Raw genomic sequence first — 26,393 nt, forward strand, 5'->3', positions numbered from 1 at the left:
AATACAGCGTATTTTTTAAGTTAAATCCTGACAAGGAAGTCTCTAGAAAACCTTTTAGAGTAGATAAAGATCTTTGCTATGAATGCAAAAAAAAACATCTCTGAGCTGGACAAACCCATCATAAACATTTTCGGGATGTAGTTTCAATGGGTTGTGTGATGAGCACTCTTGTAGTCCACGGACATGTCCTCCAGCTTTTCAGAGTCTGGACAGAGGTACGAGAGGAAAGCCGGAGGACAGGTCTGCAGGAGCTCCACATTTTATCCATGATGTACATAATGGGCATCTCAGTCATATTTCAGGTTGTCATTTAAAAATGTGCTGTGATGATAAATGTCCCCAAGATTTGTCATTAAAAAAACTTGCAGAGGGTTGACAACTCTGCTTGCATCATTGCAAAAGGGGCGGGGTCATGGTACAGCCTAAAGAGAGCGCAGTATGTAGAGAATGTAGTTTCTTTTTGGTTATTATCAGAAACATTCTTTCATAGTTCCTCCAGGAGAAGGTTCATTTCCCACGAGTGCTCCGGGGAGAACAGCGACTGCTGCAGTACCAGAGATCTGTGACATCGATCGACCCGGACCGTGACACCCACCAACCCGGACTCCATTACCCCAGACATTACCATCCAGGTAAGTCTTCTGATAGGTGATTATGATATCAGAGTGTGTATGAAATATGGAATATGGAATGTGTATGGAATTATCTGAGGAGGTTTCCCGCTCCGGACTATGACTTGTGGTTGTAGTAGTGATGTGTTGGTGATGTGGATCAGATTGACTTCCTATTACTCCGCTCTGTTGTGTGTGTGATTGTAAAATCAGCTCTGTTTGGGGTGTCCAGTGGATTCCAGTGAAGGATGACTAAACCTTAAAGTGGTTGTAAACCCTCTGGGGCCACTTTGACCTACAGGTAAGCCTAGATTAAGGCTTACCTGTAGGTCCAAGAAATATCTCCTAAACCTACACGGTTAAAGGGGAAGTAAACCCTGATGAGTTTACTTCCTCTTTCATTCCCTGCAAAGGCAAAGCATAATGGGCTACTATGCATCGCATAGTAGCCCATTATGTGTCACTTACCTGACACAGGAGCCAGCGAAGACACCGCTGTCCCCTGTAGTCCGGCGCCTCCATCTTCTTGGTGGGGTCTTGAAGCTCCGCCGCTGTCATTCGGCGATGTCGCGATTACGTCACTCCCGCACATGCGCACGGGAGCCGACACGCAAGGCAGCTCCGTCGTTGAGAATGCCGCGCTCAGTGGGCCTGCGCACCGCTGTCTACAGCGCATGCGCCGTAGACAGTGGTGCCTGTCTTCGGGCAAATATCTCTTAAACCGTGTAGGTTTAGGAGATATTTCTTGGACCTACAGGTAAGCCTTAATCTAGGCTTACTTGTAGGTCAAAGTGGTTTGTAAGGGTTTACAACCACTTTAAGGAGATATTTTACAAAGAAAGGGCACACGCATGTGCGCCGTAGACAAACATACCGTCACCTATGGCTCCCGCGCGCATGCACCGGAGTGACGTCACGCGCTGTGACTGGCTGGAGCTGCGATACACGGAAAGAAGATGGACGCTCCGTGGAAGAGGGGACAGCGGTGACATCGCTGCCTCCTGTGTCAGGTAAGTGACCCATAATGGGCTACTATGCGATGCATAGTAGCCCATTATACTTTACCTTTGCAGGGAAACAAAGAGGAAGTAAACCCATCAGGGTTTACTTCCTCTTAAAAGTGGTAGTAAACTGCCGGATTTTTTTTTTGTACCCTACATCACATAGTCAGAGATGTCAGAGCTGCAGGCGCTTCCATCGTCACCCATTTGCAGACCCCTACTGTGTGACTGGCCGAAGCTGCGATGACGTCACAGTTCACAGGCACAGGGCTCTGAAGGAGTGGCCTGGGTGGCCATTCCTTCAGAGCCCATGCGCCGGTAATGTCCCCGGCTGCATGTACAGTAAAACATCTTCTGAACGGCGCACGTTTAGGAGATATTTACACTTCCTATAATAGGAAGTAACCAAACATTTGGTTGTTATTTATGAGCATTGCTCTTGTTCGCTTTAACAATATTTTTATTCAAAATATGTGAGGTGTTCTAATTAACCGCTTGCCGACCGGCTCACACCGATATACGTCGGCAGAAGGGCACGTACATGCAGATTAACGTACCTGTACGTTGCCCTTTAAGAAAAGTGCCCACCACAACCTCTGCGAGTGTGATCACGGGTCCCGCGGACTCGATGTCCGTGGGGATACCCGCTATCGTCTCACGGAAAGGAAGAACTGATGTAAACAAGCATCTCCCCGTTCTGCCTAGTGACAAGGACACTGATCTCTGCTGCCTGTAAACGGGAGCAGTGATCAGTGACATGTCACACACAGCCACGCCCCCCACAGTTAGAATCACTTCCTAGGACACACTTAACCCCTTCACTGCCCCCTAGTGGTTAACCCCTTCCCTGCCAGTCATATTTACACAGTAATCAATGCAATTTTAATCGCACTGATGCAAATGGTCACAAAATCACGCCAAATTTGTCCGATATGTCCGCCATAATGTCGCAGTCCCAATAAAAATCGCTGATTGCCATTACTAGTAAAAAAAAAGAAAGATGAATAAAAATGCCATAAAACTATCCCCTATTTTGTAGACGCTATAATTTATGCGCAAACCAATCACTAAACGCTTAAAATATGTAGAAGAATACGTATCGGCCTAAACTGAGGGAAAAAAAATAATTTTATATATTTTTTGGCGGTATTTATTATAGCAAATAGTAAAAAATAATGAGTTTTTTTTTCTTCAAAATTGTCGCTATTTTTTTGTTTATCGCGCAAAAATTTAATACCGCAAAGGAGATCAATTACCACCAAAAGAAAACTCTATTTGTGGGGAAAAAAGGGAGTCAATTTTGTTTGGAAGCCACGTTGCATGACCGCGCAGTTGTCAGTTAAAGCGACGCAGTGCCGAATCGCAAAAAGTGCTCCGGTCTTTGGCCAGCCAAATGGTCCGGGGCTGAAGTGGTTAATAAAAGTAACGGGGCGGACTGACAACATCATAAGGTCCCCGGGCAATAGGAGATTATGGGCCCCCCCCCAGGCAATCAGAGATTACGGGGCCACACAGTAGACACAAACACACACACACACAGTATACAATCACACAGTATACACAGACATGTTTCTATTGGCTGAGAAGGTACTGGAGAGGTGGGGCAGCTATAATCTCAGGATTTTTAGACCAAAAGGATGTCGGTAAGGGACAATTCAGAGCCCAGACAAAAAAAACCTGCGTCGTGTACAACACCCCCTCCCCCCCCCCCCCCCCCCGTTTCCGGCCTTGGACTCTGGGCTGAAGCCCCTGGTCCTTCAGCCACCTAGCAACGCCCCTGCCCTCAGCAGAAGGAACAGATTGTCTCCAGCAAACTTGGAACTTTCATCTCAGCTACATTTTTCCCCCGACCCCCCTCATAGCGAGAATCCTCCTGAAACTCAAGAGGTCAACAGCACTGGTAGTGGCTGTGATTCCTTTTTGGCCCAGGAGGCCATGGTTCACCACTCTACTACAGCTGAACACGGCAGACCCACTTCCTCTACCATTGTTGGCCGACGTGCTCTCCCAGGGTCAGCTACTCCATCCGAATCTGGAGAAACTACATTTGATGGCCTGGAGACTGAGAGGTCTAGGTATTTAGATCAAGGCTGCTCCCAGAAGGTAGTAGATACATTGCTCCAAGTCAGAAAACCTCTTCATCATTCCACACGGCTTTAGGAAAGGTCAAGCAGCGTCAGCCCGCACCATTGCATCATGGCTAGTGAAAACCATTAAAAAAGCCTATTTGTCAAGTGCTTTGCAAATCCCTGAGGACCTGCCATTCAACCAGGGCAGTGGCCACCTCTTGGGCAGCCTATTGTAGGGTCTCGGCGGAAATAATCTGCAGGGCAGCCACGTGGTCCTCTAGGAACACCTTCATATCTCACTACAAGGTGGACTCAGCACTCAGCACTTTTACCCTTTAAAAATCCGAAAAGGCGACATTTAAAAAATTCTACAGGTTGCATGTTTTGAGTTACGCCCCATACACACGGTTGGAAATTCTGACGGAAAAAGTCAGATCGAATTATGTTGCCCCACTGAAAATCCAATCGTGTGTGGGCTCTGTCGGACTTTTGGTGTCCATCTGCGTTTCCGAAGGAAAAAGTTTGAGAGCGGGATCTAAAATTTTCCGACAGTAAAATCCGATCTGACTTTTTTCGATCGTGTATAGAGAGTTTCCCGACACATAAAAGTGCCGCGCATGCTCAGAAAAAAATTTGGAGACGAAAGCTTTTGGCCTCTACGTAGTCCCGTCGTAGGTTTTGTATGCCACCTCGCTCCAAGCGATCGGATTTTCCAACAACTTTGTGCGACCGTGCGTATGCGAGACAAGCTTCGGCAAAAATCCGCCGGGGAAAAAAAAAATCAGACTGATTTTTTTTGGTGGCGGAATGTCCGACCGTGTGTGTGGGGCATAACAGAGGAGTTCTAGTGCTAGAATTATCGCTCTCGCTCTACCGATCGCAGCGATACCTCGCATGTGTGGTTTGAACACCGTTTTCATATGCGGAGCGCTGCTCGCGTACGCGTTTGTTAGGGAAAAGTCCTGCAAGCAGCATCTTTGGGGCGGATTTGAGAGCGCTGCTGTATACAGAGCTCCCGAAACACCCCGCCCATTGAAAAAAATGGGCGGGGCCTGAAAAGCGATTCGGGAGTGCCGCAACACAGGTGTTTTTAACCCCTTCTTCGGGCTGCTAGCGGGGGGATTCCAAGCGGCCCCCGCCAGTGGCCGAAAACTGCTGCTTAAACAGCGCTAAAGTGCCGCTAAAACTAGGAGAACAATTGTTTTTTTTCTCCTAATAAATGAAATTATCAGCTAAAAAACTGCGTTTTGTATTTAATCAGCTTATCTTTGCGTAATATTAACATTTGTTTGATGATCATTTAAGTGTGAGAAATATGCAAAAAAAATAAAAATGAAATCAGGAAGGGGCAAATCTAATTGAATTTCATAAAGGTGCAGCATTATGGTAATATTTAACCGCTTCCTGCCCGGTCAATATTAGATTGACATCCGGGCGCTGGTTCCGTTATCCTGACTGGGCGTCATATGACGTCCTTCAGGATAGCATGCCACCGCACGCCCGCGGGGGGGGGGCGTGCATTGCAGCGATCGGTGGAGCGGTGTGTCGGTCTGACACACCACTCCACCGATCTCGGTGGAGGCTCTTAGGCTCTTTACCACGTAATCAGCTGTGTCCAATCGCGGCTGATCACGATGTAAACAGAAAAAGCCGTTGATTAGTTGATTAGCTTTTCCTCACTCGCGTCTGTTTATCAGCGCAGCCCCCCTCGGATGCCCACACTAGACCATCAGGGAAGCCCCCAGGACCACCAGGGAAGTGGGCAACATGTGGATGGCCAGGTATGCACCCCATGGCCATCCACATGTGCCCAATCTGTGCCAATTAGTGCCCACAAATGGACACTGACTGGCACCATCATGAAACAAATTAAATCAGCAATGCCACCCATCAGTGTTATCAGTGCCACCCATCAGTGCCACCCATCAGTGCCGCCTATCAGTGCCCATCAGTGCCACCTATATGTGTGTGTGTGTGTGTGTATATATATATATAATATGTATGTGTGTGATAAAACATATATAAATAAATGATGGTGGTGCTTCACAACTATGAACCTCAAAACAGTGACACCAATCATCTTAAATACTCTTAAGCCGCGTACACACAGTGGGGATTTACCGCTGGAAAATGTTGGATGGGAGCTTGTTGATGGGAATTCCAACCGTGTGTAGGCGCCAGCGGACATTTTCCATCAGAATTTCCGACACACAAAATTTCAGATCTGAATCTCAACTTTTCTGACAACAAAATTCTTTATCGGAAATTCCGATCGTGTGCGACGCGTGCTCGGAGCAGAAGAGCCTCACTGGGCTATTGAACTTCATTTTTCTCAGCTCGTCGTACGTCTTGTACGTCGCCGCGTTCTTGATGTTCGGGATTACTGACAAGATTTGTGTGACCGTGTGTATGCAAGACAAGTTTGAGCCAACGTCCATCGAAAAAAAAAAAAACATGGATTTTGTTGTCGTAATGTCCGATCGTGTGTACGTGGCACTAGTGTTCGTATTATGCGAAATAAAATGTTGTCTTAACCACTTGCTGACCGCCGCATGTACATTTACATCGGCAGAATGGCACAGCTGGGCAAATGAGCGTACAGGTACGTCCCTTTGAATTTGCTGCTGTGTGGTCACACGCACGCCACCGGCAGCACGTGCGTGACCCTGCCGCGAGCTCCGTGAGTAGGATCGCGGGTCCTGCGGACTCGATGTCCGCGGGGATACCCAAGATCGTCTCACGGGGAGGAAGAATGGGGGGAAAAAAAAGCATCTCCCCGTTCTGCCTAGTGACAGCGTCACTGATCACCGGTTCCTGAGATCGGGAGCGGAGATCAGTGACGTGCCACACACAGCCCCTCCCCCTAACAGAATCACTCCCTAGGACACACTTAACCCCTTCCTAACCAGCTAATGGTTAACCCTTTCACTGCCAGTGTAATTTTTACAGGAATCAGTGCAATTTTATAGCACTGATCGCTGTATAAATGACAATGGTCCCAAAAATGTGTCAAAATTGTCCGCCATAATGTCGCGGTCATAATAAAAATCGCTGATGGCCGCCATTACTAGTAAAAAAAAAAAACGATTAATGAAAATGCCATAAAACTATCCCATATTTTGTAAACGCTATAACTTTTGCGCAAACCAATCAATAAACGCTTATTGCGATTTTTTGTTTTTTTTTTTTACAAAAATATGTAGAATATGTATCGGCCTAAACTGAGGAAAAAAAAAATTATATATATATTTTTGGGGGATATTTATTACAGCAAAAAGTAAAAAATATTGTGTTTTTTTTTCAAAATTGTTGCTCTATTTTTCTTTTATAGCGGAGGTGATCAAATGCCACCACAAGAAATCTCTATTTGTGCGGAAAAAAAAAGAACGTCAATTTTGTTTGGGAGCCACGTCGCACGACCGCGCAATAGTCAGTTAAAGCGACGCAGTGCCGAATCGCAAACAATTTGCTCTGGTCTTTGACCAGCCAAATGGTCCGGGGCTTAGCAAGTATAAAAGTCTATAAAGCAGCGATTTCATCTTTATAAAACGCTCTCAACAGTGTCCTTTTTTGAGGTAAACGAAATGCTGTTGTGCACCACCAAACAGCACAGGTAGGTGGTCTCCAGTGCCTTCCCTTTTAAGAGTTTTTTTATGCCGCGTACACACACAACCGGACTTTTCGACAGCAAAGGTCCAACGGAATGAAGCAGTCAGACAATTCGATCATGCGTGGGCTCCATCGGACCTTTGCTGTCCAAAAATCTGATGGAGTTTAGAAATAGAACAAGTTTCAAATTTTTCATCCGGAACTCCGCCAGACCCGGTTCCTGTGGAGAAATCTGTTCGTCTGTGTGCTGGTCCGACGGACAAAAAACCGACGCTAGGGCAACTATTGGCTATTGGCTATGAACTTCCTTATTCTAGGATGCCTGTGGCCAATTATAGCTCAGGGGGTTTAGTACACGCCCCACACTATATAAGGCCACCAGTGCGGCGGCCTTGTGTAGTGTGTTCCGGCGTGCAGGGAAAGAGCTAGATAGGCAGGGACAGTGTGTTATTTTCTCAGGCATCTGCAGGAGTTAGTGGGTGTTGTGTTCCTCCAGCACAGCACAGTATACACCTGTATCTACCATTTATTGCTAATGTTCTCTAATACAGGCATCTGCAGCCTTTACAGTGGGTGATGTGTGCCTCCAGCACAATATACACTACCCAATTGCTGGTGTTCTTATCTCCCTGCAGGCCATTACTATGTCTGGAAGGCCAACAAGGAGAGGCAGACAGTCACAAGGCAATAAAAGAGGGCAAGCAGGCTCTTTGTCTAGCGAAAACAGTTCTGGTCGTGGATGCAGTGCATCGTCATCAGCACGTGGCCCCTGGGACACGCTTGTCCTTATTTTCAGCAGCTGGACGCGTTGAGCCGCATCATGCAGAAGACTTGGTAGAGTGGATGACCAAGCCCTCTTCATCCTCCTCCTCCTCTCTCACCCAGGCTCAGGGTACTAGCAAAGTAGCTGCCAATGCATTCTCTTCCCTCGTCTCAATGTCATCATCAGTCACTCCTTCCCTAGCCCCACCATGTCCTCCTGAGGAGTCCCCCGAACTGTTTGAGCACAGTGTTGGGTACATGCTCCAGGAGGATGCCCAGCATTTTGAAGGCTCTGATGATGATACTCAGCTAGAGGAAGGCAGTAGCGTGAGCGCAGAGAGATGGGATGCTCACGAAGGACAGCAATCTGGCAGTCATGTTCCAGTGCAGCTAATAAGTATTGGTATTTTTGTTTTGGTCTGGGTATCTCACATAATTTAGTTGCAGCAGTTAGTATTGTTTGTTCACTTTTATCAGGTCAGCGCAGTATTACACTATTTTATTTTTACAGCTGCAGCATACTGCCAGGTTTGCCCCAGTGAAAAAGAGGGAGGGGATGATGAGGTCACTGACTCCACGTGGGTGCCTGATAGGAGAGAGGAGGAGGAGGCACATCTCCATCGAGGCAGGATGCCCTCCGGGGGTCAGCTTAGGGGCAGCACACCGACTGAATCACACCGTAGAGCTCCGTCTGTGCAGGGCGCTGCCTCTGTGCGTTATTCCAAAAGTTCTTTGTTGTGGGCCTTTTTTGAGACGAGTGCATCAGATCGCACCGCTGCATCAGATCGCACAAGGATAGTAAGGGGATACGGTAGAGGTCAGGGCAACTAGCAGACAGGAACAACAGAGTACACACCAAAGGTTCAGGGTCACAGGCAGACAGAGATGGCCAGGGACATGCAAAAGGACAAGGTCACAAGCAGACAGGAATCATTGAGAACACGCCAAGGTCGGTAACAGAGTCAAACATAGAGCACACGGCAAGCAGGAACCAGGAAGCCAAACACACAATGAATACACAATGGTTGATCAGCACTGTTGGCTTGCAGTGCACAGGTTAATATAGGGTTCCCTGATAGGGCCTGGGGTGGAGCCATGCATAGAGGAGAGGTTATAAAAACCACCAGGTGGAAGTGGCTGGCCTCTTAGTCAGAACACATGAGGGGAGGTAAGCAACTAGAGGAAGATCACTGCATAACCATGACAGTACCCTCCCTCTTATGAGGCCTCCCCCTCCCCCGCCTGGGTCCAGGCTTAAAGGGAAACTCCAGATGGAACCTCCTCAACAGAAGAGGAGCAAAGACCTCAGATGCAGCGATCCAAGACCTCTCCTCAGGGCCAAACCCTTTCCAATGTACGAGGTACTGAAGAATGCCTTTACAGAGCCGGGAATCCAAAACTTGACTAACCTCATATTTTAGATTATCCTCAGAGACCGGAACCGAGGTAGGGAGAGGACGAGAGGACTTGAGGACTAAAGGCTTTTTATTAATGGGTAAGGGCATGAGAAGATCAGGAGTCTGAGCAGGGTCCCCCAGACCCTTAAAGATGAGCTGGACATCCAGCACAGGACCACCAGACTGGGCAGGGGTCAGTGGATCCCTGAGGTCAGGTTGGTTAGAAGGTGACATGTCACAAGAGTCAAGCTGGATAGCTGAAACACAAACAGAATGCAGAGAGCCCTGAGAAAAAGATTGAAAACCCCACCTGGCCGAATGAGGCAGTCTATCCAAAGGATGGATTGAGCCTCTTAAACGGGTTTGAACGGACATAGTAGCAGTAGGGTGAGGCCAGGTTACAGAAGGTCCTGAACAAGAAGCAGGAAGCTCATTGGGCATGGGCTGGACTGGCATAACTGGTGCAGAGGCCGACTGAATAGTATTGTCAGGTGTAGCGACCATCTCAATCGTATCACAGGGCATAGTGACTCTGGAACTTGCAGACAAGTTAGCCTGGCTGTGCGTCCAAGGAAGATTAGGGACAGGCAAAGGTAAATGGCCATGCAAACTGGAGTGAAAGATCGACTCAGGTTCACAGGTGGGCCCCTCATCCAGAGTACCACATAACCCAGAGAGTGCACCAGTCCGACTATTGCAGGACACATCCCAGAGATCGCTATATACAGCGGGAAGAGCAGAAGATACTGGGATGGTGGAAACAGGAAGTTTCTCTTTTGGGGTACCCTTGAGTAGGCTGGAAGAGGAACAGGAGGAACCCCAAGCCAGGATCTGTCCAGCAGACCAGTCAAAGTGTGGAGAATGGAGCCGTAACCAAGGAAGACCTAATATGATTGGAGATGAAGCCTTAGGTAAGAAAGGGAAGGATATCCACTCCTGGTGGAGTGTCCCTACTGACATCTTAACAGGAAGGGTCTGGAAGCGGATAGGGGCCCCTGGGAGAACAGTGCCATCAATCGCCAAGACCACCAATGGCGTTGTAAGGGGCAAAAGGGTAAGTCTCATGGAGGATGCAGTTTCCCAATCCATGAAATTGGCAGCGGTTCCGGAATCCAGATGTGCAGAGACCGAACGAGAGGAAGCACCAACATGAAGCAGCACAGTGGTGTAGTGGTTAGCACTCTCACCTAGCAGTAAGAAGGGTCGCTGGTTCGAATCCCAACCACGACACTACCTGCCTGGAGTTTGCATGTTCTCCCTGTGCCTGCGTGGGTTTCCTCCGGGTACTCCGGTTTCCTCCCACAATCCAAAGACATGCAGGTAGGTTAATTGGCTTCTGTCCAAAATTGGCCCTAGTATATGAATGGGGACCTTGGATTGTGGGCTCATTGAGTGTAGGGAGCGATGTGAGTGAGCAATGCACAGGGATAGGGACAATTGTAGACACTCACTCAGGTTGAACTGGATGGACTGGTGTCTTTATTCAACCTTACTAACTATGTAACTATGTAACACAGAAAGGAGAAGACGAGAAGGTGAAGGTGATATTTCAGAGTCTAATACTCCACCTTCCAGATGTATTAGCCCTGAGCGTTTTTCCGGACGAAGAGAACAAGTGTCACAGAAATGACCTTTGGCCCCACAATAGAGGCATAGGCCCAGAGTTCTGCACCTAGCACGTTCTTCGGGAGATAACTTTGTCCAGCCCAACTGCATATGTTCTTCAGCAGGCAGGGGGTGCTCCTCGGATCGCAGAGAAGGGACTGGGGGCTCAGGCTGCCTAAAGAACGGGGAGTGCTGGTGTCTTTTTTCCAGGGCCCTCTCCTGAAAGTGAATATCGATCTGGTTACACAAGGAGATGACACTGTCCAGATCAGCAGGAAGGGATCTTCCTGCTAATTCATCCTTCACTCTATCAGAGAGGCCATGTAAAAAGGTTGCAACTAGGGCCTCATTATTCCAGCTCAATTCAGCTGTGAGGATACGGAACTGAAGAGCATACTGTCCCACAGACGTGGACTCTTGACGGAGACGTAAAAGAGCGCTAGCCGCTGAGGAGACACGACCCGGTTCCTCGAAGATATTCCGAAAAAGTTTCAAGAAATCAGACAGGCTAGAAACCACTGGATCATTCAGTTTCCACAGAGGGGCAGCCCAAGCTAGCGCCTTGCCGGACAGGAGGGATATAATATATGCTACTTTCGCCCGATTGGACAGGAAGTTTTGGGGCTGAAGTTCAAAATGAATTGTGAACTGGAAACCCCTGCAAGCCTTGGAGTCGCCAGAGAAATGGACCGGAGCTGGTAGTTGTAATGAATGTGTGGCTGCGACTGATGCGATAGGTGCAGCGGCAGTAGCGGTTGATGTTGTTGAACCAGGGATCCTAATGAGGCCTGAACCTGTTCAACACGGGATGCCAAATCACCGAAGTCCGATTTTACCAGGCAAATTTCCCTGCCCCAGCTGCTGGACCATCAAAAGAAGTTCACTCCAAGCCATCCATATACCCAGTGGTTGAATGCTAGCTTGGCTAAATTTCTATCACTTCAACTGCTGCCTTTTCAGTTGGTAGACTTGGCCCCCTTCCATGAGTTTGTGCAATGTGCGGTTCCTCAGTGGCAGGTTCCCAAATGCCACTTTTTCTCACGGAAGGCGAATTCAGGCTCTCTACCGGCATATGGAAGGCAATGTCCTTGCCTCGCTGGACAGGGCGGTCAGCGGTAAGGTGAATATTACCGCTGACTCATGGTCCAGCAGGCATGGACAGGGACGTTGCCTATCTTTTACGGCCCATTGGGTCACTCTTCTGGCAGCTGGGAAGGATGCAGGACAAGGTGCAGTAGTGTTGGAGGTTGTTCCGCCACCACGCCTCCAAAATGCTACTACTGGTTGTGACACACCTCTCTCCTCCACCCCTCCTCTTCTTCTTCCTCCATGGCCTCTTCCAGTGCTTTATCCTTGGAACCAGCACTGCTCTGTAGGTGTTCAAGGTGCTACGCAAGTACGCAGGCAGAATAATGCTATGCCATGCTTGCGCTGGTTTGTTTGGGGGACAGGAGTCACACTGGGGCAGATATTTTGTCAGCTGTGCAGGGGCAGGCTGAGAGGTGGTTGACGCCATGCCAGCTTAAGCCAGGAATGGTGGTTTGCGACAATGGCACCAACCTCCTCTCCGCCCTCCGACAGGGACAACTGACCCATGTGCCCTGTGTGGCTCACATCCTTAACCTGGTGGTGCAGCGGTTCTTGGGCAGGTACCCGGGCTTACAGGATGTCCTGTAGGCAGGCCAGGAAAGTCTGTGTGCATTTCCGCCAATCATATAATGCCATTGCTCGGCTGGCTGAGCTCCAAAAGGAGTTGAACCTGCCCAAGGACCGCCTTATATGTGAAATGCCTACCAGGTGGAACTCAACATTGGCCATGCTGCAGTGGCTGCACACGCAGCAGAGGGCCATCAATGAGTACCTGTGCAACTACGGCACCAGGACAGGGTCAGGGGACTTGTTTTTTTTTCACCACACCAGTGGAGCATGATCAGGGATGCATGCACTATCCTGTCACCATTTGAGGAGGCCATGAGGATGGTGAGCTGTCAGTCATCTGACTGCATCAGTGACACTGTACCTCTTGTCCACCTGTTGGAGCATACACTGCATGGAATAATGGACAGGGCACTTGAGGCAGAACAGAGGCAGAAAGAGGAGGACTTCCTTGCCTCTCAAGGCCCCCTTTATCCAGACAGTATTCCTGCTGGCCCGCTGATCACACAGGAAGAGGACAAGGAGGAAGAAGAGGAGGAGGAGGAAGATTGTGTTAGTATGGAGGTGGAGCCTGGCACTCTGCATCAGCAGCAGTCTTTTAGGGATCATTTACAGTCCCAAGAAACCCGTGGACTTGTACATGGCTGGGAGGAGGTGGCTGCGGATCATGTTGTCCTTAGTGACGCTGAGGACTCCGGACCAAATGCCTCAGCTATCCTACGCTGCATGGCCTCCCTGATCCTGCAAAGCCTGCGGAAGGATCCTCATATTCATCAGATCAAGGAGAGGGATCATTTACTGTCTGGCAACTCTCCTTGATCCACATTACAAGGGTAAGGTTGTGGACCTTATCTTGCCATCGCAGAGGGAGCAGAGGATGAGACATCTCCAGGAGGCCTTGCAGAAAGGTCTGTGCAATGCGTTCCCAGAGACTGGGAGGTTTCCATCTCCTGGTCCTGGACAACGTGTTGCTGAGGCTTCGGTCAGTCACGGAAGGAGCGGTGGAGAAGGTGGCCGTCTGACTGATGCGTTCAGACAATTTTTTAGTCCACAGCCCCAAGGTATGATCAGTTTCAGCAACCATCACCAGCGTCTGCTTTACATGGTGCAGGAATATCTAGGGGCAAGGTCAGACTTGGACACCTTTCCCACCGTAAATCCTCTGGATTACTGGGTCTTGAGGATGGATCACTGGCCAGAGCTTGCACAGTATGAAATTGAGCTACTGACCTGTCCTGCATCCAGCGTTCTTTTCGGAATGCACCTTCAGTGCTGCTGGAGGCTTTGTAACCGATCACAGGGTGCGTCTGTCCACCGAATCAGTCTTGGATCACCACCAGCTACCAAGCACCTGAAGCTGACGTAATAATTTTTTTTGAAATGTCACATCCCTTCAAGACTGCCTATGCTGATGCTGAGTGACTGTCCTGTTATGTTGACTGACTATCCTCTTCCTCCTTAATGATCCTGCTGATAGCTTGGAAGAACATTTTTGGTTCTGGATGACGCCCCCAGTGGCTAAGGCCCAATTTTTCAGCCCCTGTTTAACAGGGCATGTAATTACAATTTTTTTTTTTTGTAAATAGTTTTTATTGAAAGATTTTCACAAAAATTTTTACAGTACAATGAAGAAACAAGCATTAGTGTCTTCCCCACCACGTCCCAACATTACATAGTGTATCACAAAGCGGACCGTAGGGAGAAGCATATAGCAGTTCGATGAACATACTGCATACCAAAAATAAACATTACAAAACAAACAAAACAACAAAGAGAAAAAAAAAATTGGTAATGACTGGTCTGTCATAAGTCCGAGAGGGGAAGCCTATAAGAATAGGAATGTGGGTTGGAGCAGGTATGTGTTACATTATAGCAGGAGTGGCTAGACTCTAGGGTGAGGGATTACAACAAGTGAGTACCCTTATACCATGTGCCCCAAATTTGCCAATTATTATCAAACTGAATTTTTTTTCCCCATCCTGAGGGCTAGGATTGATTCATAGGAGAAATGTAAATGGGTGATCGACCAAACCTCTGAGGCATTGGGAGCTTGATTATTCTTACAAAATCTAGCTATCAATGACCTAGCCACCAGGAGGATGTGGGAAACAACAATTCTAAAGTTAGGCGGGTATTTTTCAATACCTAAGTTGAAAATTGCCAGACCTGGTTCAGGGGCGGAAAAGAAACCTGTAATACCAGAAATAGCACGAAATATGGCATTCCAGAAACTTCTAAGATGTTTGCATGACCAGAACATATGAAGTAGGTTACCAACCTCCCCGCAGTTCCTCCAGCACAGGGGGGAGGACTCAGCAAGGCCAAATTTAGAAATCCTAAATGGAGTAAGGTACCAGCGTAGGGCAATCTTCTGGGCTAGTTCCCAGTGCCCGACACACCTCGAGGCCCTGTAGTTAGTTTTGAATGCCTGGCACCATTGTACCTCAGAGAAGGTGCAACCTAACTCCTCCTCCCAGCGCAGGAAGGGACGAGATTTACTAAATGCAAGCTTTTGCTGGGGGAAGTTGTAGAATAAAGAAATTCCTTTAGGTAGGGGGGAATTAGCATTGATAAAGTGCCAAAGAGGTTCAGCTACTGAAACACTGGTAACTTTACTACCCCTTAGCAAATGGGCTATTTGATAATGTTTATATGCGTCAGTGGGTTTTAACTGGAAGCGTGTCCTTAGAGAATGGTATGGGATCATGGAGGGTCCCTGAAAGAGATCCTGCAACCACCACACCCCCCCTCGACCCACGCCTTGGTGGAAAGATCAGGAATTAAGAATTCTAAGGACTGCAGTGGGATGGGAAGAGGGACCAATTTAGAGGTCGGAGGTGTGGACCTAAGTAGATCTCGCCAGGCCTGCAGAGAAGCCCTAACGGAGACAGCAAGTGGCTGGAGAGGCCAGGGTTTGATTGAGTCAGTGAGAAGGAGAAGTTTTAGGTTTTGGGTGGGGGTGAGGGCTCGTTCGATGCAGCACCATTTTGGTTCTGGGGCCGAGTTAAACCAGTGGATAATTTGTACCAGCCGGGATGCGAGGTAATAGTCTCTTAGATCCACCATGCCCATACCACCAGCCAACCTATGCTTCAGTAAAAGTGTTTTAGAACATCTAGGCCTTTTGGAACTCCAGATGAATTTATTCATCAAGAGAGTAAGACCGGAGAAATGCTTCCCGGAGGGGGTGACAGGTAATGCTCTAAATATGTACAAAATTTGGGGGAGCAACAACATCTTAAAGGATGCGAGACGCCCTGACCATGAGAGTTCACACTTGGCTAACCTGTTTGCTTCTACCGTGAGTTTGTCAATAAGAGGGGGAAAGTTTGCCTCTGCTAAATGGCGAGCTGACTTGGTTAACTGGGTGCCCAGGTATGGGATGGTGGAGTTACTCCATTTATTTGGAAATGTGGACATCAAACGCGCGCGGAGAGGAGGTTTAAGGCCTGTGTCTAGAATTACCGACTTGGAGAAATTCACCTTATAATAGGAGATCAGGCTAAACTCTTGAAGTACCCGATGGGCCTGCGGCAGGGAGGAGGCTGGGGAAGTCAAGAAAAGGATGATATCATCTGCGAACAGGTTAATTTTATGAGGGCCATCCTGCATGGGGATTCCTGCAATCAAGGGGTGGGAGCGAATTCTTTCTGCCAGTGGTTCAATTAGGAGGTTGAAAATTGTAGGGGATAGTGGGCACCCTTGCCTGGTGCCATTAGAAATGGAGAAGGGAGATGACAGCATATTAGAGGTGAAGACCTGGGCTGAGGGGGCTGAGCCGAACTTCCGAAGGACCCTATCCATATATCCCCAGTTAATCCGGTCGAACGCCTTCTCCGCATCCAAAGAGAGGAGCAGAGAAGGCGTTCGACGGGCCTCTGCAAACTAGAGGACTCCAATAACACGTCTGGTGGCGTCCGAGGCCTGCCGACCAGGTGTGAACCCCGACTGATGTGGGTGGATCAACTGGGGGACTAGGGGGAGGATTCTTTGAGCAAGAATCTTAGCGTATACTTTAACGTCTGTGTTTAAAAGGGATATTGGCCTAAAATTCGAGGGAGTGTTAGGTTCCTTACCCGGTTTAGGAATCGTAACCACATAGGCTCTAAGCATTTCCGGGGGAAAGGACGCAGAGGAGAATGCTTCAGCATAAATCTCCGAGAGCACAGGGGACAGAAGGTCTGCAAACGTACGATAATAATCGTTAGTCAGGCCATCTGGCCCTGGAGATTTGCCCAGGGGGAGAGATCTAATGCACTTCCCAATTTCTGCAGGCGAGATTGGTAAATTTAGAGAAGCCAATTGTTCTTCTGTTAGAGAGGGTAGATTAATACTGGATAGAAAAGATTGTATACATTCATTTGTGGGATGGGGAGTTTCAGCATCAAGTTTCAAATTGTATAGGGAAGAGTAATAAGCAGCAAAGGCGTCCGCAATTTCTTGCGGATTGATCCTAGCTGCCCGCACTCTGTTGGCCTGGTATTTTCCAGCACGATTGCTGGAGGAGTAGTGTGACAACTTTAGTGAATACACATATTTGTCATACCTAGCCAACAATAGGTGGCGAAGTTCAACACGGAGCTGAGTAAGTTTATGAGCCATGTTGAAATCCGGCGTCGACTTGTTGGAGGATTCCAAAGACTGAATATCCGCCAGAATATCGTTCAGTTTTTGGGTTCTGGCCTTTTTGTCCCTAGAGGAGATTTGGAGCATTATGCCCCTCATAAAGGCCTTATGGGAGCGGGCATTCAGTTCAAAAAATTCTGCCAGGTTCTTAGAGATAGTAGCAACATGCGAGGAATTTTGGAAGAGTTGGAAGTTCGCCCTCCAAACATAGGCAGTGAGTGTGTTCCTCCAACACCTCTATAGAAACAGGCGCATGGTCTGACCAAGAAATGTCATGGATGGTGGAGGAAGACACTGCCTGTAGCAGCAACCTGTCTACTAGAATCAAATCGATCCTAGAATAGGTGTTATGTCTCGCAGAATGAAATGTAAAATCCTTTTCACTCGCATGTTGACACCTCCAGGCATCAAATACATCCTCGGCAGCAAGTAGTGGTTGGAGCTTCGGCAAGGGGCGACTCGCCCTGGACGTAGTATCCAGTGCGTAGTCGACCGTTACATTAAAGTCTCCACAGACCACCAGAGAACCCCTACGACACTTATTGATTTTGCGGAAGAGCCTGTTCAGGAACCGCAGCTGATGTACATTGGGGGCATAAAGGTTAACAATGGTGTAAGGCCTATTGTTCAATACAGCAAGTAATATCAAATACCTCCCGTCAGGGTCCGTAAATACTTCAGTAAGGGAGAAAGCTACTGAGTCTCTTATGGCAATAGCTACCCCTCTTTTCTTTTCGGATGCAGAGGCCAGGAATATATGTGGGTAGTTCCTGTGTTGGAAATAGGGAGCAGCCGCATTGAGAAAGTGAGTCTCCTGGACACAGAGTACATCCGCCCCCAGTTTCAGTGCCTCCTTCCACAAGGAGTTCCGCTTAACAGGATGGTTGAGGTCGTGAACATTAAAGGAAACTAATTTAAGCGGCATTAAAGGCAGCAATCAGATGCAGATGTGGCAAAAGGCAATCACATGACTGGTGTAGATAAGATGCACCTCTTCGTTTTACCCACTGCGGCCCACCGTTACACCCCCCAACCTGTCTCCCGTTTCTTATCTATAAAAATGAGACCACACCTTTTATGGCGTATAACAGGCCACAGCAGCCTTTTATTTATAAATATATAAATATATATAAAATATATATATCAAAATATCAACATATAACAATTAACCATTTCAACCATTTTAACCTCGATAAACCTCCATATAACTCTGAAACCTCCTCAGTTTTCTGAACCCGGTGGCTTGTATGGCACTTTCCCAACACCATCTCACTTTGTTACACTGCGGGCAAGCTAACCGTACTAGGCCTCCGGCCGTGATAGCATCAGCCCGGAGACAACTCCCTACCCGCAGTGTCCACTATCCCATAATCAGCTAACCCGCGTTAGCTGTAACCTGGGGAGCCCATGTCCCTAATGGGCCCCCCCACACTTCCATTTCCTGGGTCAGTTACCACCATACAAGCCACCACCACCGCCTGCAAAACACAGCTGCCATGACGAAAAACTCCACCTGTAACTCAAAGTAATTAGTTCTCCCATCAACCCCTAAATCAAAAAGGGGAGGGTGGGCGGGAAACTCTCCTCTCCTCGTGCTCCTAAAGTTGTTACCCCTCCTCTTCCTGTTTGTCTCCTTTAAAGGCTACCCACCCCTTCTTCTAACCACCCCCCCTCCTCACCATTTACTGTCTTTAACCCTTTCCTGTGCCCTTCTCACCCTGTCATGCTGTCCCTACACTACCACTCGTTTCTCTCCTTCTCGTTCCCGGGACTTTCTTGACTGGTGTAGATAAGATGCACCTCTTCGTTTTACCCACTGCGGCCCACCGTTACACCCCCCAACCTGTCTCCCTTTTCTTATCTATAAAAATGAGACCACACCTTTTATGAGGTATAACCGGCCACAGCAGCCTATTTATAAATATATAAATATATATAAAATATATATATATCAAAATATCAACATATAGCAATTAACCATTTCAACCATTTTAACCTCGATAAACCTCCATATAACTCTGAAACCTCCTCAGTTTTCTGAACCCGGTGGCTTGTATGGCACTTTCCCAACACCATCTCACTTTGTTACACTGCGGGCAAGCTAACCGTACTAGGCCTCTGGCCGTGATAGCATCAGCCCGGAGACAACTCCCTACCCGCTGTGTCCACTATCCCATAATCAGCTAACCCGCGTTAGCTGTAACCCGGGGAGCCCATGTCCCTAATGGGCCCCCCCACACTTCCATTTCCTGGATCAGTTACCACCATACAAGCCACCACCACCGCCACCAGCTATCAAGGGAGACCCCCTCACCCTTGGGAGCCCCGCCACACTCTCAGAGCCCGCTGTATCCCCTCCTGCACGCCCAGGGCCCAAAGATCCATCCCAACATCCGAGAGATGTACACCATCTCGCAACAGATACAGCCCAACATCCCTTTCCAATTCCCGATGACGAACCACCAAACCCCCATTCCTGATATCAAACTGGCCCACTCTCTTGTTCACCTTAATTCTAGTCTTATTCAGGCTCGCTACGGACCGGGCCAGCCGCCAACATGTCCTGGCCACAATGTCGGACCATACGATTAGCATTCCTGGGAAAAGGGTGCTCAAACGCAAAAATCCAACTTGACATCACGAATGAGCTCCCTGGCCGGCCGGCCCCCCAGATCGTTGCCCACCACGTGGAGCACCAGCACATCAGGCGGCCTATCCAGGCGCGCCACGTGCAGCACCTCCGGTAACACCCTACCCCACAGCATGCCCGGCCTCCCAATCCACCGCACACAAGCCTCCTCCCGAGGGAACCCCCAACTGCCTGCCATTCTGCCGCATGTCTGCCCGCCTGGCCCCCACATAAGAGTGCCCCAATATCCACACGAGGCCTATCTGGAATCCATCTGAAACAACATAGAAAACCATAGATAACAGCAGGCTTGAAGAAAAACACACAGACACAAACACTACACACACCCCACAGAAACCCCCCCCACACAGCCGGCCACGGGCCCTATTCCACCGCCAGCTCCGGCCGAACGTAAGACCGAAAACGCAGTGAATCCCATCGCCGTATCCTCCGGACAGCTGCCTCGTCCAACCCGCAACGAGCGGCTTCCGTAGCCGCCCCGATACGGAAGGAGTGCGAGGCAAACTGCGAGCTATCCAAGCCGGCCGCCGTCAAGCATTTGCGAAAAACCGCCACAAATTGGAATCTTGACAGCAAAGACCCATCAGCGTGAACCAGCAGCGTCCCGTCCCCACCGGGCCGCACACCCAAAAACTCCCCTACCGCTTGTACTGGGCACAGCGGCGACCCCTCCAGCCAATACAAGCACACGCGCACCCCTCTACCTCCCTGATCCATTTTGGACCGCCGTAAAAAAATCTCCACCCTATTACCCAACAGGCGCACATCCTGCGCCAATATCCCTCCAGGGACCGTCCTCGAAGGACTCACCAGTTCGCTAACCCTGAACGCGCCAAAAAAAGCCAGCGCAAAAGCCGCCCGAAACAAAGACGCCTCAAACACAGAGGAGCAGATCGACCCCAACCTACCCACCAACTCCAGCAAGTTGCCGAATGTCACCGGCCTCCTGGTATCCCTCCGTTTTCGCGCACGACGATAGCCTTTCATCGCCTGCCGAATGCAAAAGCCTTTTGTATAGTCCGCGTACCCTTGCAACTTAAACCAGAAGGCCAGCCCCGCCAGCTTCCGGTCCATGGCGGAGACCGACACACCGCGTTCCAGACCCCGGGCCACAAAATAGAGAATCAACATCTGCATCTCATCAGCAGCCGGACCCCCCCGACCTGGCCAACAAACTCCCGCCACTCACACCATACCTTACCGTAGGCCAACCAAGTGGCGGCGCTTACCGACCGCTCGATCCACCCAGCGAGGACTCCCAGACCATCGACCACATCCAGCTGGGGCAGGGGACACCCTCCCTTTCGGCCGCCGGCGCCAACTCCCGAAACCTGACCCACTGGAAACGAGACAAGGCGTCAGCCAACGTATTCTCAACCCCTGGCAAATGCACTGCATATAAGAAAATGTTCAGCTCCAAGCAGCGCAGCACCAAGTGCAGCAGCAACCGGACGACATGAAGGGAAGACGCCGAGATGCGGTTAATGACCTGAACCACGCCCAAGTTGTCGCAATTCAGCCTAACCTTCATATCTCGGAACGCTCCCCCCCAAACCTCCACCGCCAAAACCACCGGAAACAATTCCAGCAGCACCAGATTCTTGCACAGCCCCTCCTCCACCCACTCCACCGGTCAGGGAGCCTCTCTCCACTGGCCGCCAAAGTACGCGCCGTACCCCGTAGATCCCGCTGCATCAGTGAACAATTCCAAATCCCAATTGCTCACCGGCCCACCCGGCCAGAGGGATTGGCCATTGTACTGAGCCAAAAAGGTGTGCCACACCCTCAGGTCTTCCTTGTGTTCACGCGTCAGCCTGATGAAATGAGTGGGCGACCGAACCCCCGCCGTGGCCGCCGACAAACGTCGACAAAAAACTCTACCCATAGGAATGATCCGGCTAACAAAGTTCAGCTTCCCCAGCAACGACTGAAGCTTCCGCAGCTGCACCTTGCACAACCCGGGCACCGCCTGAAGTTCGGCCCTCAAGTCCTCCAGCTTCCCCTCCGGGAGCCGGCATTCCATGGCCTCAGAATCGATCACGATCCCCGAAAAACTAAGGCGCACCGTCGGGCCTTCCGTCTTGTCCGCAGCCAACGGGATACCGAACCACTGGGCCGCCTGGTGTAACGTAGCCAGCAACACTGCGCAAGTGTTCGTTCCGGCAGAGCCAACGCACAGGAAATTGCCCAGGTAATGAATTATCGAATTCAAACCCAAAACGTCCCAGACGAACAAGGCGCACGAGATCGAGCACCCCATGGGAAGGCAACGATCCACATAAAATTCGCCTTGCCAACAGCAGCCCAACAAGTGAAAGCTTTCAGGGTGGACCGGCAGCAAGCGGAACGCGGACTCCACGTCCGCCTTCGCCAGCAAGGCCCCCCGCCCACACCGGCGCACCCACGACACCGCTGCGTCAAAAGACGTATAAGACACCACACAAGCCGCCGGGTCAATCGCGTCGTTGACGGAGCCCCCTTTCGGAAATGAGAGATGGTGGATCAGCCGAAACTTATTCGGCTCCTTCTTGGGCACCACCCCAAGAGGGGACACCACCAAATCCGCCAGCAGCGGCTTCCGAAAGGGGCCCGCCATACGACCCAGCGCCACCTCCTTCCCCAATTTCGCCACAACCACCCCCGGGTGCAATAACGCGGAACGTAAGTTCCGCGCCACCGCCGGAATCGCCTCCAAAGCACTAGGGATCCGAAAACCCTCCGCAAACCCCTCCCTCAAAAGCCGGGCAGCCGCCCGGTCCGGGTATCTACTTAGGAAAGGCGCCATCCTTTCCCCCTTCACCGGCGTCAACCCTTTTGTTAGCCAAATCTCCCATTCGCCCCTTCCCCTTTTTAAAACACCGGGAACCCGGGGGGGAGTCGCCGCAGCCGGAGCACTCGTGTTTGAAGCGGCAAAAGAACTTCCAAACTTGCAAGTGCCGTCGTTAAACTGCCAGCAGAGTCCCCGTTTGCTGGAGGCCGGCTGTCCCGAGGAAGAGGAACCTCCGGCCCCCCCCCGGAAAAAACTGGGAAGCGGCCCTCGCCGAGGACATCAACCTCATCCAGAGGCTTATGTCCTTATGGTCCCACCGCAAAGAAGGCCGCACGGCCCTCCTCTGACGGAACTGCTCGTCGTAGCGGAGCCATGCAGTGCCTCTGTACACCCGGTATGCCTCCCCCACGGCGTCCATATAGCAGAACAACGCCGAACAGTGTTCGGGGTTCTGCTCCCCAATGACGCTGGCCATAATGGCGAAAACCTGCAGCCAATTCGCGAACGTGCGCGGAATCAACCGATATCGCCGCTTCTCCTCATCCTCCTTTTTACTATCGTCAGGTTTCACCCTGTCCAAATTAAACTTCTCAAGGGGGAGCAGCGAGAAAATCTCCACGTACTCCCCCTTCACTATCTTCTCCCGCACCTCCGGCTTCAAGTGCGAGCCCAACGGACCCTCAAAGCAGACATATACTTCGCATTTCGCCGCGTCAGCTATGCGCACTATGTCCGCTCTACCACCGCCGTCCGGGGACGCCACCTTCTCCCCAGCCCCCGTCGCCACAGCCGAAGTGACCTCAGCAGCCGCCGGGGGCACCACCACTGCAGGAAGTTCGGCCGCGGCCGGCGCCGCAGCCCGCACTTCCCCGACTTTCTCGCCCCCCGCAGCAGACGGCCCCCACGCAGCCGCCGGCGTATCCCTCCCACCGGTGTCCTGCGCAAAGCGCTGCACCAAATCCCGCAGACCCCCCAACAGGGCCTGCAGCTGCGACTCGGACCCCACCGCGGCCGACCCGACAACGCCCGGTCCCACCAGCACCCCGGCGGACCCCCCAGACACCGACCCACACACCCCGGTCCCTGAACCACCCCCAACAACCCCAGACATTACAGGAACCGTAGAAGGGAATAACAGAGACATGGACTTACCGGGCCGACCAGGGAAGGACCCCGCCGCCGCTCCGCTCGCTTCCACCGCTGACGGACGCTCCTGTTGACCCTCATGGTCGGATCCACTCAGCTCCCCCTCGGACAGGACCACGGGCATGCGCAGGGGCTCCGCGCTCTCCACCCGAGCCAAGTGTGTAGCAGGACCACCAGGCCCCCTCCGACCGCGACGTCCGTCCGCATCACCGGTCTGTCTGGCACCTCCAGGGATAACGTCCGCTGCCGCCACTGTGCTCCGCAGCCGCCGCCGGCCGCCATCTTGACCACGCCGCCTCACATCTGAACCGCCGGCCGGGGATGGGGAAGGCCCGGCGGTCGTGTTACATACTGCCCCGCGCCGAGGCCTCCCCCTCCCCCCACGTGGAGGGGAGAGGGAGCCCGGATCCTCCGGAGATCTCCGCCGAGCAGGCGGGGGGAGGGGCTAGCCCGCTCCGAAGCCCCGCCCACCGAGCGCTGCTGAAGACGAGGATTCCGTCCAGGCCCTGGACCAGCGGAAGCAGGCGTGCGCTTCGCTGGCGGGCCTGACGGCTCCATGCCGGGGGGGCTCCTATCTGTGCGGGCAGCTCGAGGGGATACCTCTGGCGAAAAACGCTCCGGAGGCCGAAACCTCCGGGCGCGTGCCGTGGCCGATCCCCCAGCCTCAGCCTGGTCCCTGAGAAGCGGCGCCACCTGCCGCTCCAGCCACTCCGGTCCATGGCAGGCGGCAGCCGCACGCAGCTGGGCAAAGATGGCCTCAAACGCAGCCATCCCTCAAAGGCTAACTGACCTAACACTCGCAGACAACTCTCCTGAAACTCTCCTCTCCTCGTGCTCCTAAAGTTGTTCCCCTCCTCTTCCTGTTTGTCTCCTTTAAAGGCTACCCACCCCTTCTTCTAACCACCCCCCCTCCTCACCATTTACTGTCTTTAACCCTTTCCTGTGCCCTTCTCACCCTGTCATGCTGTCCCTACACTACCACTCGTTTCTCTCCTTCTCATTCCCGGGACTTTCTTTCAAAGTGGAACCCTGGGGTTCCTGGTAATGTAGGCTTCCTAGGGTAAACGGTGTAAGGTATCTGTAGGTCGGATCCAGGTGGTACCAGAACTTTCGGGCGTTGACAGACCAGGATAAAACTGCAACAGTGCAGTAAGAAAAAATAGAAAAACATGAAACAAAAGATCAAAACAGAAGTTAATAAAAAAGGAGATCTCTGATGAGATCCGAAGGCACTATAAATGCCCATTTACGTGGGGGGTACAAAAGGTGAGCGCTGGAGATCCTCTAGCGACCGGGAATTGGCAATCAAACAGCGAGTTGCAGCAGATTTCTCAAGGAATCCTTGGTTTGTTTTTTTTCCATCGTCTCCGCTGGACCATCTGCCAGTCTCCCTGAGTCTCCAGCCGGACAGGTGGGGATGAGGCCGAGGGAGCAGCAGGTTCCTCAGGGATGATGTCAAGGGTGCGTAGCAAGTCTAGCCCTTCTTGTAATGTGGAGACCACCGAGGATTTACCTTCATGGGTAATTAGGAGCTTCAGGGGGTATCCCCAGCGGTACGGAACTCCATGGTAACAGGGAGAAGAGCTTTGCGCCTCTGCAAGGTAAATTGGGAGAGGTCAGCGAACAACTGCAGGTGGGAGAATTTTTCTGGGAGCTGGGTCTCTTTCCTGAACGCTGAAAGAAGTTGCTCCTTAGTGTGAAAGAACATCCCGCGGAATATTGTCAGGCAGGTGTGAAGGCTTAGGAAGTCTGTGAATACGGTCAATAATCACATCTTGATCCGACAGAGCGGGCAACAGGGTTTTCATGAGGTCCTGAATGTAATGGGCAAGCTGTGTGGGGAGGACGGTCTCAGGAATCCCTCTGACTTTGACATTATTGCGCCTGGACCTGTCTTCCAGGTCGGCCATCTTAGATTTAAGCCACTCAATGTCCTCAGACTGATCATTGTGTGCATTAACTAAGGTGTTGTGAGCAACCGCAAAGTCCCCCATTTTCTGTTCCACATGATCCATCCTGCCGCTCAGTACTCCAACTTCAGCTTTAAAGTTACTAACACATTGCATAAAATCTGTGTGAAGTGAGGCACGCAGGGAGACAAGCATGTCTTTCAGGGTGGATTCAGAGACAGGCTGGTTAGTGGCAGGGAACTCAGATATGCAGTCATGAAGTTCTCTAGTGTCAGTAGATGAATTCTGTTTAGCGCTCACCTGCAGTGTTTCTCCTGACAGTCTTGGCCTGGATTTCGCTGGGCTGCTGCTGATCGGCGTGGACGTCCCTGGCGACCTCCTCCCCTGTCTGTCGGAGGGTGCTGGGCTCCCCGAGGAGGCTGAGGAGGGACCAGGGGAGGAGTGCATGCTGCCGCCGGCGCCATCTTGGCTGGATTCGCGGGCCGCCGGTGGGAAGAAATCCGGCAGTTTTTTAGGCTGCCCAGAGCCTCTCCTCTTTGGCGACATCTCCGGAGTGCGAGCGGGCTCTCTGGAGTGATTCA

At 50.9% G+C, this 26,393-nt stretch overlaps 1 protein-coding gene across 1 annotated transcript in view; it reads left to right on the forward strand.

Annotated features, from left to right (window-relative positions):
- Nucleotides 1-468: 468 nt before the first annotated feature.
- LOC143961818 (E3 ubiquitin-protein ligase TRIM39-like) overlaps nucleotides 469-26,393 on the forward strand; it is a 36,278-nt gene continuing 10,353 nt past the window's right edge. The window contains exon 1 of the mRNA XM_077471150.1: nucleotides 469-632. The gene's annotated coding sequence lies outside the window, so the exon portion shown is untranslated. The remainder of the gene's footprint in view (nucleotides 633-26,393) is intronic.

This window comes from Lithobates pipiens, unplaced genomic scaffold (assembly GCF_037356315.1).
Source record: "Lithobates pipiens isolate NorthernLeopardFrog02 unplaced genomic scaffold, aLitPip1_a1.2 Scaffold_8, whole genome shotgun sequence".
In the NCBI taxonomy this organism is placed as follows: domain Eukaryota; kingdom Metazoa; phylum Chordata; class Amphibia; order Anura; family Ranidae; genus Lithobates; species Lithobates pipiens.